General features: G+C 43.1%; 1 non-coding gene across 1 annotated transcript; it reads left to right on the top strand.

Moving 5' to 3' along the window:
- The first annotated feature begins 12,562 nt into the window (after nucleotides 1-12,562).
- Nucleotides 12,563-12,637, top strand: Trnat-ugu (transfer RNA threonine (anticodon UGU)). Its single transcript has one exon. It is a non-coding gene; the product is annotated as a tRNA-Thr (tRNA).
- The last annotated feature ends 301 nt before the right edge of the window (nucleotides 12,638-12,938 follow it).

Below are 12,938 nucleotides of genomic sequence, written 5' to 3'. Positions count from 1 at the left end.
ATAGCGCCACCACCAGTCGGAACTTCATGAGACTATAGGGGCTGAAGCGCAAATATTTCACGATGTTCCACAACAAATTGTGCATGTTTTCAAACGAAATTGGCCTAGAAAAAAAGGTGTTGCATTATTTATTGAACGCCCGTCCTATACACTCGCTTCGCTCTCTGCTGCGAAAACTGTTACCGTCTTATATTTGAAACGACACTAGCGCTCCTAGCGGCGAGAAACCTAACCGTAAGTTTAAAGTTTGTTTTTATTTTTTCTACTTAATTAACGAGATACTTATCATATTGTTGGACTACCAAGCATTATTAATTTATCAAGAGCCACGAACGATCGTGAAATAAATACGAGAGTCGGAACTTAAATAGTGGCCACTATTTATTCACAACCGATACGAAAGAGTTACATGTTTGCACTTGTGACTGTCCGCCAAAGTAGTCACCAGCGTCGTGTAGAACCCGTTGCCAGCGATGTGGAAGGCGTAGTATACCGTTAGCAGAGCCTCTTCTGTTGATGGTGCGAATGGAGCGGTCTATTAGATTAGATTAGATTAGATTAATACTTGTTCCATAGATCATGAATACGACACTTCGTAATGATGTGGAACGTGTCAGGTTAATAAAAGATGTCTGTACAAGAAATTACATTACACAAAATATTGCATGACACTAATGATTAAGTTTTTTTTTTTTTTTTTTTTTTTTTTTTTTTTTTTTTTTTTTTTTTACTTACTTTATATCTAAAAATTCAGCCAATGAGTAGAAGGAGTTGTCATCTAGAAATTCTTTTAATTTATTTTTAAATGTTAGTTGGCTATCTGTCAGGCTTTTGATGCTGTTTGGTAGGTGCCCAAAGACTTTTGTGGCAGCATAATTTACCCCTTTCTGTGCCAAAGTCAGATTTAACCCTGCATAGTGAAGATCATCCTTTCTCCTGGTGTTATAGGTATGCACACTGCTATTACTTTTGAATTGGGTTGGATTATTATCAACAAATTTCATAAGGGAATATATATACTGTGAGGTTACTGTGAGGATCCCTAGATCCTTAAATAGATGTCTGCAGTATGACCGTGGGTGGGCTCCAGCAATTATTCTGATTACACGTTTTTGTGCAATGAATACTTTTCTACTCAACGATGAATTACCCCAGAATATGATGCCATACGAAAGCAGTGAATGAAAGTAGGCATAGTAAGCTAATTTACTGAGATTCTTATCACCAAAATTTGCAATAACCCTAATAGCATACGTAGCTGAACTCAGACGTTTCAGCAGACCATCAATGTGTTGCTTCCAGTTTAACCTCTCATCAATGGACACACCTAAAAATTTTGAAAATTCTACCTTAGCTACAGACTTCTGTTCAAATTCTATATTTATTACTGGAGTTTTGCCATTTACTGTACGGAACTGTATATACTGTGTTTTATCAAAATTTAAAGAGAGTCCGTTTGCTGAGAACCACTTAATAATTTTGTGAAAAACATCATTTACAATTACATCACTTAGTTCTTGGTTTTTGGATGTTATTACTATACTTGTATCATCAGCAAAAAGAACTAACTTTGCATCTTCATCAATGTGGAATGGTAAGTCATTAATGTATATCAAGAACAGTAAAGGACCTAAGACCGAACCCTGTGGGACCCCGTGCTTGATAGCACCCCAGTTTGAGGAATCAGCTGTTTTAACATTACACGAACCACTTATTTCAACTTTCTGCATTCTTCCAGTTAAGTATGAATTAAACCATTTGTGCACTGCCCCACTCAAACCATAATGATTTAGCTTATCTAAAAGAATTCCATGATTTACACAATCAAAGGCCTTTGAGAGATCACAAAAAATACCAATGGGTGATGTCCGGTTATTCAGAGCATTTAATATTTGATCAGTGAAAGCATATATAGCATTTTCTGTTGAAAAGCCTTTCTGAAAACCAAACTGACATTTTGTTAGTACTTTATTTTTACAAATATGGGAGGCTACTCTTGAATACATTACTTTCTCAAAAATTTTTGATAGAGCTGTCAGAAGAGAGATTGGGCGGTAGTTGTTGACATCCGACATATCCCCCTTTTTATGCAATGGTTTTACAATGGCATATTTCAGTCTATCAGGGAAAACACCCTGCTCCAAAGAGCTATTACATACGTGGCTGAGAATTCTACTTATCTGTGGGGAACAAGCTTTAAGTACTTTGCTGGAAATGCCATCAATTCCGTAAGAGCTTTTACTTTTCAGTGAGTTTATTATTTTACTGATTTCAGAGGGAGAGGTTGGTGGAATTACAGCTGTTTCAAACTGTGCAGGTATGGCCTCTTCTATTAATAGCCTTGCCTCTTCTAGTGAAGATCTAGATCCTATTTTCTCCACAACATTTAAAAAATGATTATTCAAAATATTTTCAATTTCTGATTGTTTGTTAGTGCACTTGTCATTCAATTTTATTGCACTAAAGTCTTCCTGTGCTCTTGGTTGCCCTGTTTCCCTTTCAATAATATTCCAAATTGCTTTAATTTTATTATCAGAGTTACTGATCTCAGACATGATACACATGCTTCTGGACTTTTTAATAACTTTTCTTAGTACCGCACAATAGTTTTTATAATATTGAACAATTTCGGGGTCAGTACTCCATCTTGCTGTTAGATACAGTTCACTTTTGCGGTTGCAAGATATTCTTATTCCTTTAGTTAGCCAAGGTTTTTTATATGTTTTCTTGGAATTATGTTTAACTATTTTCTTGGGAAAACAATTTTCAAATACCCTTAAAAATGTATTGTGAAATAAGTTATATTTCAAGTTTGCATCGGGTTCCTTATACACTTCATCCCAGTCTAGCTGCTGTAGGCTTTCCCTAAAGTTTGCAATATTTATATTGTTAATTGAACGCACTGCTTTGAAAGTCTGATTTATTATACTGCATGGAGCTATGTCATGTACTGTAACAAGCTGTGCACTATGATCTGAAAGACCATTCTCAACAGGATAAGCATTTATGTCCTTAAACTTATCTTGGTCTATAAAAAAGTTATCTATCAATGTACTGCTGTTCTTTGTTATCCGAGTAGGAAAATCAATGACGGAGCTCAAATTGAAAGAACTGAGTAATACTAAAAGGTCATTCTTCCTATTACACTCTTTCAGGGAATCAACATTGAAATCCCCACAAATGATAATTTGCTTCCCCCTGTCTGACAGATAGCACAACAAAGCATCCAAGTTTTCCAGAAATAGCTGGAAATTCCCTGAGGGGGACCTATACACTGTTACAATTATGAAAGTGCCATCCTTTAGTTTAAGTTCAGTGGCACATGCTTCCATATGTTGCTCTACACAAAATTTTTTAGTTTCTAAATTTTTTGCACTGTGGAAGCTTTTGACATATATGGCAACTCCTCCTCTCATCATATTATCTCTACTTACATGTGCAGCTAATTTGTACCCATTGATGCTAACCTTTTGCATATCAGTGACAATGTGATGCTCAGACAGGCATAGTACATCTATTACATTCTCAGTTTCTATATCTTCTAAACAAAGCAGAAGCTCATCAATTTTATTGTTCAATCCCCCAATATTTTGATGAAATATACTAACATTTTTCATTTTACTTTTGCAACTATCTTGAACTTTTTTGACATCTTTAGTACTTGCATGGCTGAGTTTCCCACTGGACACTGATCTTACACTAAAAAAGAGTTTCCACCATGAGATGTAGTTCCTCCCCCCTTTAAATTTCCTGCTATCAGCCCAGCCAGTTTACCCTTCCCTTTCCTGTTGAGGTGTAGGCCATGTCTAGTATAGTCCCACCTACAGAGTGAATCAACACGAACCACACCAATGTGTGACCCCGCACCAGATCCAAGTAGCCGCTCCAACTCCAAATTAACTCTCCTGACACAAGAGGTCAAATGAGGTCGGTCGTGGCGCTCCAGAACCGACACAAACCCAACACTGGTATGATTCGATGCCGATGCAATCTTTGCCAGGTCACACTCTATGCTGTACCCCGGATATCTGTCAATACTGTTGCCCGGCCCACCCACAATAACCACGGTGTCTTCCTTAGTAAAACCTTTACATAGTGAACCTAAATCCTCTGTAACCTGCCCAAGTTCAGCACTAGGTTTGAAAAAACTTGTGACCTGGTAATCCAACCCTAATTCATCCTGCAGAAGTTGGCCCACACCCCTAGCATGCGAACTACCTAGCAACAAGACTTTCTTTCTCTTTGCAGACTTCCCTACATTCTTAATCAATTTGCTGCTGAAAGCTTGTTGAGCCCTGTCTACATCTACTTCTGTGAGAGGCTCATCAGTTTCTGACTGAGGCAACAGGTCAAACCTATTTTGTACATTAATAACAAAGCTGTCAGAAGAATTTCTTGGCCTGTTCCTCATGCCTGTTGCCACTTCCCACCCCTGTTATCCTTCTCCCCCCTTAACCTGCCCAGTTCTCGCCTAGCCTCATCTAACTCAGCCTGAAGGGCAGCAATTTTCCCCTCCTGTTCCACAATCTTCCTATCTCTACTGCATAGCCTACAGAACCACTGATGAGTCTCGCTCATTTTCCCAATTCCCACGCCACTACAGTCGCCCCAATGAAAAAAGTTACTACATCCATCACACCAGACCCCGGAGCTAACGATCCTACGGCACGTCAGGCACTTTACGCTCATGGTACAAATCTATTTTAGTGACAGAAAGACAATTAAGTTACCGGAAAACAATGAAAATACGTGTACGAAAAATTAGGCCTACTCGCGACTATGTAAACAGTGGTTCAGAAGTTTTTTACTGGAAATTACTTAAGAGATGACGATACTCTACAGATATAAAGGGGCAGCAAACGTATTTAGCACACTAAACTATCAGTAAATGCACTTAAGATTGCGGTATGAAGTTTAATCTGAAAACTCAAAAGTTCGGCCTGGCCGCGATATGTAAACAAAATGAACTTTACGTGATTACTGTGAAAATACGCGAGTAAGACAAAAACCTTTAATGGTATGCTTGCAGAGCACTATAATTAACGTAATAAATTAGTTTCAAGTATTAAAAAACAGTTTATTACTACTTAAATTACTTATCTTGTACAAGAGCTGTGACTCAGACGTCCGTGTAGCAGGCGCAGGGCTACCAAAAAAAATGCCGTCGAATCTCTGGAACAGTTCTGAAGCGAATGCCACGAAGTTGTTCATCTTCAGGATCAAATCAAAGTCAGAAGGACTTAAGTCCGGGGAGTATGGTGGATGGTACAGTACTTCCCAGTCCCATCGACAGAACAGAGCAGCCACAGCTTGCGCTGTATGCGCCCGCGCATTGTCGTGCAAAATGATAATGGTTGGTTGCGCAGAAATTGTTGCCGCTTCTTTCGCAAAGATGGTCGCAGGTGATGCTCCAAAAACGAACAGTAATACCGTGCTCTGACGGTCTGCCGTGGAGGAACGTAATACGTTAGGATAACACCATCACAGTCGTACAAGAGAATCACAATAACTTTAGACCGCTCCGTTCGCACCATCAACAGAACAAGCTCTGCTAACGGTATACTACGCCTGCCTTCCACATCGCTGGCAACGGGTTCTACACAACGCTGGTGACTACTATGAAGGACAGTAACTCTTTTGTATAGGTTGTGAAGAAATAGTTGCCACTATTTAAGTTCCCACCCTCGTATGAAAACGGTCAAATCTCGCATGATTTATTGACGTAATCTACAACTTATTCATGAATGATACTTTGGAATATGTGTATAAATGCAGCTTACTCCGTTGAAAGCAAGAGAATAATAAATATATTTCACAAATTTCAAAATGAAATCATTCTATCTGGCTGTTTTAAAAATATTTTATTGACGTTAATAGTGTCGGAAACTCTCCATTCTCTAGTAATCTGAAAAACAAAACAAGCACACAATAAGGAAAGAGGAAAGGAAAATCAGATATTTACATTGGATGTAGCGTTAAAAAACATGGTAGTTACTTACAATAGCATGTGGATTCATCACTGTCATAATATTAAAATATCGCGTCCCATTAACATTTGTGCACAACACGGTCATCGATGGTCATCCTCTAAAATATACGGTGCATGACGTGAAAGGACTTTCGTGAACAATAACATTACTACGCTATTAAAATGTAACATCCGAACGGAAACACCAAGGAAACACACCATGTAATGTGTGCAACAAATCACACCGTATGAACTTGTTCACACAACTGTCTCGTGTGCATGAATGCGTGGGAAATATTTAACTGTCAGTCAGAGAATAAAAATACAAGGATATTACTATACCATCGATACGGTTTTAGAGGCCGGCCGCGGTGGTCTCGCGGTTCTAGGCGCGCAGTCCGGAACCGTGCGACTGCTACGGTCGCAGGTTCGAATCCTGCCTCGGGCATGGATGTGTGTGATGTCCTTAGGTTAGTTAGGTTTAAGTAGTTCTAAGTTCTAGGGGACTGATGACCACAGCAGTTGAGTCCCATAGTGCTCAGAGCCATTTGAACCATTTGAACGGTTTTAGAGTATATCTCTGTCTTATACTAACATTTATGTGGAGAAATGGATGCTTAAAAACGCAAATCGATGTCACATAAAAGCACCGGTACAGAAAATTTTTTTCTCTGCCTCTTGATAACTGGGTGTTGTGTGATGTCCTTACGTTGGTTAGGTTTAAGTAGTTCTAAGTTCTAGGGGACTGATGACTATAGGTGTTAAGTCCCATAGTGCTCACAGCCATTTTTGAACAGAAAATTTTAGTACAATTGCCAACACATATTTCATGGACAGAACATAAATATGTAAACCACATATTTTCGGTAAAATACCAGTGAGCGATACATATAGTGTCGAATATCGAAACTAATATCTTGATATATGTAGTTGAAGAATGCCTGAAGTTATTCCTACATCATTATTGTACAACAAAGCGTTCACAACTATAGCACATCACGACATGGAGAACACAGCCTTGTGGAATGTCATTTTTCAAATATATGGAGGCTGTGGGAACTGCCGAGAAGAAAATAATCAACATATTTGATGCATAAGAAATATATATTTCTGCTGTCTGTTCTTATTATGACATGCAGTTTCCTAGACACGTAACAAAAAAAAAAAAAAAAAAAAAAAAAGTGGCTCGGAGCACTATGGGACTTAACATATGAGGTCATCAGTCCCCTAGGGCTTAGAACTACTTAAACCTAACTAAACTAAGGACACCAGACACATCCATGCCCGCGACAGGATTCGAACCTGCGACCGTAGCAGTCACCTAGAACCGCTCGGCCACGGCGGCCGGCGACATGTAACAATTCTGTTTGGAGTCTAATGATTCGAACATTCTTACACTTCACAAGACTTCCCGATACCCGATTTTTTATCCTGTAGATTTAGTTACTTTTGATTCAAAAGTGAATGTGTTTAAGTTTCTTGCAGTTTTTTGATCATTTGTAGCCACAATTGTGGACGTGGTTTCTTTTGTGTAGGGAAGTAGTTTCATTGCTTTCGATGTATTATTATCACGTCTGTGTGGTTCTCCCTTCAGCTATAGTTATGATGGCTTATTTGCTACTTTAAATAATGTAGACACTACATTCCACACAAGCTTCTGAGGTTCCAAATTTAGAGGAAGTGGTACAAATATGGAGTACCACTTTGTTTTTCGTTCACAAATTGCTCAATTCTTCACAATAAGCAAACAAAATATCTGTAGCGCAACTTTGGGATGTGTTATAATACTGCAAATATTTTCGAATAAATACTATATTAGGAACATTTCTGACTTAGGCTTAACAAAAAGTTGGACATTTCTGCTCTTCAGATTATGGGGTACAAATGTGGAAGAGTCCAGTAGTTTCAAGTTTGTTAAAGTTAAAACAAATAATGGAAAATCGAATAATTCATTGTCATAGAAAGCGCCCTAAAACATAATAACGCAATAGAAAAACGCAAGAAATATTCTATTTTTAGTGATTAAATTCCGTGCTGTAAGTATTTTCAATTTCAGGAGTCACACACATATTGTCCTCAACCGTAACCTGCACATTCAGTCTGTTCCCACAATTCGCACATTAGGCACACTACCCATTCTTTCCTGCCTTGTCATGCGAAAATGTATCTGGACGAGACAGCCGACATCTTCATTAGTGGCTACAGTGTTGTCCCTAATGCTACCGAGGGTGGACGAACCATCTCTCACACTAAAACCGTCATCCTCAGAAACAGATGATCCTCGGATGCTGGACTTTGTTGGCCCCTGTCTGGGCAGAGCAGCCTGGGCCCTGCTCAGTGCTGGCGACGACGTAAGTAGCAGAGGACGACACCCGTCGCAAGACGGCTTCAAATCGCAGTGTGGCTCAATTGAGGCTCCTTGTAAGCTCACCCCTCCTACAGTTCATCTCATTTGATAGCAACCGGATCTTCTGAAGGGAGAAAGCAACTGCCAAGCAAAATTAATAACTGGTTATGACAAGCATGCTCTGCAGTGAAACAAGATCTCTACTGTATGAATACAGAGTCTCGCGGCGATAACATTGAATAAAATTTATCGGGTTTCCAAACGCGTCAATTGCTTAAAACTAAGCGAGCTTTCGGCCAAGCACTCCTTGGCCATTGTGAAGTGCTATGACTGCCAGTGGGCTGTTGGTGCGCCCTTATATACGCTAGCTGCTGGCAGTGACGTCACTGGTGCCCATGACATTGCCATATATGGGCATGTTTTGAGTCGGCTTCGATGCGCCCTCTTCAACCGCGCGATCGCTGGATCCCACGCAGCGCTGAGCTGTAAGCCACCGTCTCTATTCAGGATGTTTGAGGTAATTTGTATTTCAATAGCTACCTTTATTAAACTGTCCCAGAAGCCGTTAGTGCGGGCCACGACAGAGGTGTCGACAAATTTTATGTGGGTACCGTTTTCTAACGCATGCTCAGCTAACGCTGATTTCTCTGGATAGCGTAGGCGATAATACCTCTCATGTTTTTTCCTGTGTTGTTCCACGGTGAGGACTGTTTGTCCGATGTAAAAATGGTTCAAATGACTCTGAGCACTATGGGACTTAACTTCTGATGTCATCAGTCCCCTAAAACTTAGAACTACTTAAACCTAAGTAACCTAAGGGCATCACACACATCTATATCCGAGGCAGGATTCAAACCTGCGACTGTAGCGGTCGCGCGGTTCCAGACTGCAGCGCCTAGAACCGCTCGGCCACCACGGCCGGCTGTCCGATGTACTTGTGGACTCCATTGGACAAACAGTGTGCACTGTGGAACAACGCAGGAAAGAACATGAGAGGTATAATCGCCTACGCTATCCAGAGAAATCAGCGTTAGCTGAGCATGCGTTAGAAAACGGTACCCACATAAAATTTGTCGACACCTCTATCGTGGCTCGCACTAACGGCTTCTGGGACAGTTTAATAAAGGTAGCTATTGAAATACAAATTACCTCAAACACCCTGAATAGAGACGGTGGCTTACAGCTCAGCGCTACGTTGGATCCAGCGATCGCGCGGTTGAAGAGGGCACATCGAACGCCGACTCAAAGCATGCCCATATATGGCAGTGTCACGGGCACCAGTGACGTCACAGCCGGCAGCTAGCATATATAAGGGCGCACCAACAGCCCACTGGCAGTCATAGCACTTGACAATGGCCAAGGAGTGCTTGGCCGAAAGCTCGTGTAGTTTTAACCAATTGACGCGGTCGGAAATCCGAGAACATTTTATTCCGGATCTCCACTGACTTAACTAGTCTATTAAACCTAGCAATACTAACGGGGCGGGGGAGGGGGGGGGGGGCGGTGGTGGATGGAACGGCTACTTGACACCTACCTTTTGTACTTGTAATCTAACTGCGCACTTCAAATTCTTCATTGTGTAGCCATATACACCGTAGTTGCTTTACAATTCCATGGTATTTTTATTCCGTCGTTACAACTACGAGGAAATGCGTGTTTATCTCACCAGACGTACAACTACGAGGAAATGCGTGTTTATCTCACCAGACGCGTTTCACTCTCTTGAAGTAGAGCACCATCAGTGGCCTGCAATTAAAGATATTTACAGTTTGATTTGCTTTCTAGCTCACAAAACAGTTCGTTAACAAATTGTACGGTTTTACCTTCGGTAATTTTCGGTTGGTCTTTCGCCTACATCCGCTGGCTGCCCATCCACTCACTGACGTGGCAGTACTCCTCTGACGACGTCCGGGGTTGTGGAAGACGGCCGTGTCAGCGAGTGGATTCACTTCTGCACGCGGCCTAAGTCCGGGGCTCGGCGAGAGCGCTGCGGCCGCAGGCGGTGGGCGGCGCTAATCCCCGGAGCGCTGGGAACCGCCGAGAGGGCCTATTTGCAGGGCGAAGGGCGCAGGGCGCAGGGCGTGCCGGCCGCGACAGCACAACCACCGCCCGCTGCCTGTCAGCCCGTCAGCCGCTGCTGTCGCGCCGGGCAATCAGTTCCGCCCACTCGGGCTTCCGGTGCGTGTCTGTCCGCGGCGGGGCGTGACCTGTCCTCTCCTATGGGAACAGCGCGCCGTCGCTACGCACGTCCGCGGATCGGGCCCTGCTTGGTTGTACGGCCCTTCCTATTGGAGACGCCTGCCACTTTCAAATACCAAAAATTAACAAAATCCCCGAAACTGTGTTGTTGGATAAGACAGGAGCACGGAAATGTTTGCACGAGTCCACCGCGAGGAAGATCAGTTTGGGTTTCGGAGGAATGTAATAACACCCGACGCAGTGCTAGACCAATGACTTGTCTTGCACTAATGGCCATTAAAATTGCTACACGAAGAAGAAATGCAGATGATAAACGAGTATTCATTGGACAAATATATTATACTAGAGCTGACACGTGATTATATTTTCACGCAATTTGGGTGCATAGATCGGGAGAAATCGGTACCCAGAACAACCACCTCTGGCCATAATAACGGCCTTGATATGCCAGGGCATTCAGTCAAACAGAGCTTGGATGGCGTGTACAGGTACAGCTGCCCATACAGCTTCAACACGATACCACAGTTCATTAGGAGTAGTGACTGGGGTATTGCGACGAGCCATTTGCTTGGCCACCATTGACCATACGTTTTCAATTGGTGAGACATCTGGAGAATGTGCTGGCCAGGGCAGCAGTCGAACATTTTCTCTATCCAGAAAGGCCCGTACAGGGCCTGCAACATGCGGTCGTGCATTATCCTGCTGAAATGTAGGGTTCCGCAGGGATAGAATGAAGGGTAGAGCCACGGGTCGTAACACATCTGAAATGTAACGTCCACTGTTCAAAGTGCCGTCAGTGCGAACAAGAGGTGACCGAGATGTGTAACCAATGGCACCCCATACCATCACGCGGGGTGATACGCTAGTATGGCGATGACGAATACACGCTTCCAATGAGCGTTCACCGCTATGTCGAAACACGGATGCGACCATCATGATGCTGTAAACAGAACCTGGATTCATCCGAAAAAATGACATTTTGCCATTCGTGCACCCAGGTACGTCGTTGAATACACCATCGCAGGCGCCCCTGTCTGTCATGCAGCGTCAAGGGTAACGGCAGCCACGGTCTCGGAGCTGATCGTCCATGCTGCTGCAAACGTCGTTGAACTGTTCATGCAGATGGTTGTTGCCTTGCAAACGTCCCCATCTGTTGACTCAGGGGTCGAGACGTGGCTGCACGATCCGTTACAGCCAAGTTAAGATGGTTAAGATGGTTGTCATCTCGACTGCTAGTGATAAGAGGCCGTTGGGATCCAGCACGGCGTTCCGTATTACCCTCCTGAACCCACTGATTCCATGTTCTGCTAACAGTCATCGGATCTCGACCAACGCGAGCAGCAGTATCGCGATACGATAAACCGCAATCGCGATAGGCTACAATCCGACCTTTATCAAAGTCGGAAACGTGATTGTACGCATTCCACCTCCTTACGCGAGGCATCACAACAACTTTTCACCAGGCAACGTCGGTCAACTACTGCTTTTGTATGAGAAATCGGTTGGAAACTTTCCTTATGTCAGAACTTTGGAGGTGTCCCCACTGGCGCCAACGTTGTGTGAATGCTCTGAAAAGCTAATCATTTGCATATCACAGCATCTCCTTCCTGTCGGTTAAATTTCGAGTCTGTAGCACATATTCTTTGTGTAGCGATTTTAATGGCCAGTAGTGTAGATAGACTAAAGGAAAGCAAACGTAATGTTCGACCATGAGAAGTTGCCCCCTCTACAACTGGCGGGAAGAAGAGGGTTGTAACTGACACGAGCCTGGTGGGACGACCTTGGACGTCTGTATATGAAGATGGTATCTGTTCTTTCGGACATACTTCATATATACTTAAGGACAACCGGCCATTGACTTTCTTCTTCTGTGTTGGATGGACACGCATTGCCCGAACTCTTACGGGACTCGGTAGGATTGTCTGCCGCGAGTAATGAGTGTAATGGCCAGGGGCACTACGAATGTAGTGTGTGGACAGTAAGCTGGGAATGTGGGTCTCACGGGAAGCGCGCAAGGGATAAGTCCCTGCAGTCGCTCTATCCTCTGTGCCCTCGGTGGCTCAGATGGATAGAGCGTCTGCCATGTAAACAGGAGATCCCGGGTTCGAGTCCCGGTCGGGGCATACTTTTTCAGCTGTCCCCGTTGATGTATATCAACGGCTGTCGACGACTTAGGGTCTTGATGTAATTATCTTTTCATGGACGTCTGTGGCGGCCCAGAACGGCAGCTGTAGAAGAAGAGTGAGGCTCTCTCTAGCTGCCGGCCGCCACCAACTACTAGGTGACATGAGCTCAAGCCAAAGTACTTTAAGTCAAAGACGATTGCCGTGGATATCCGGGAGTCCTGGCAGCCCCTGATCTACGATATTTCCGAACCGGGGCAAAAACTCGATAGTGCCGCCTTCCCCCCACCCCCCTCCCCCT

This window comes from Schistocerca gregaria, chromosome 4 (assembly GCF_023897955.1).
Source record: "Schistocerca gregaria isolate iqSchGreg1 chromosome 4, iqSchGreg1.2, whole genome shotgun sequence".
NCBI lineage: Eukaryota > Metazoa > Arthropoda > Insecta > Orthoptera > Acrididae > Schistocerca > Schistocerca gregaria.
The sequence above is the reverse complement of the archived record's forward strand: the minus strand, read 5'-3'. Positions and strand labels throughout refer to the sequence as shown.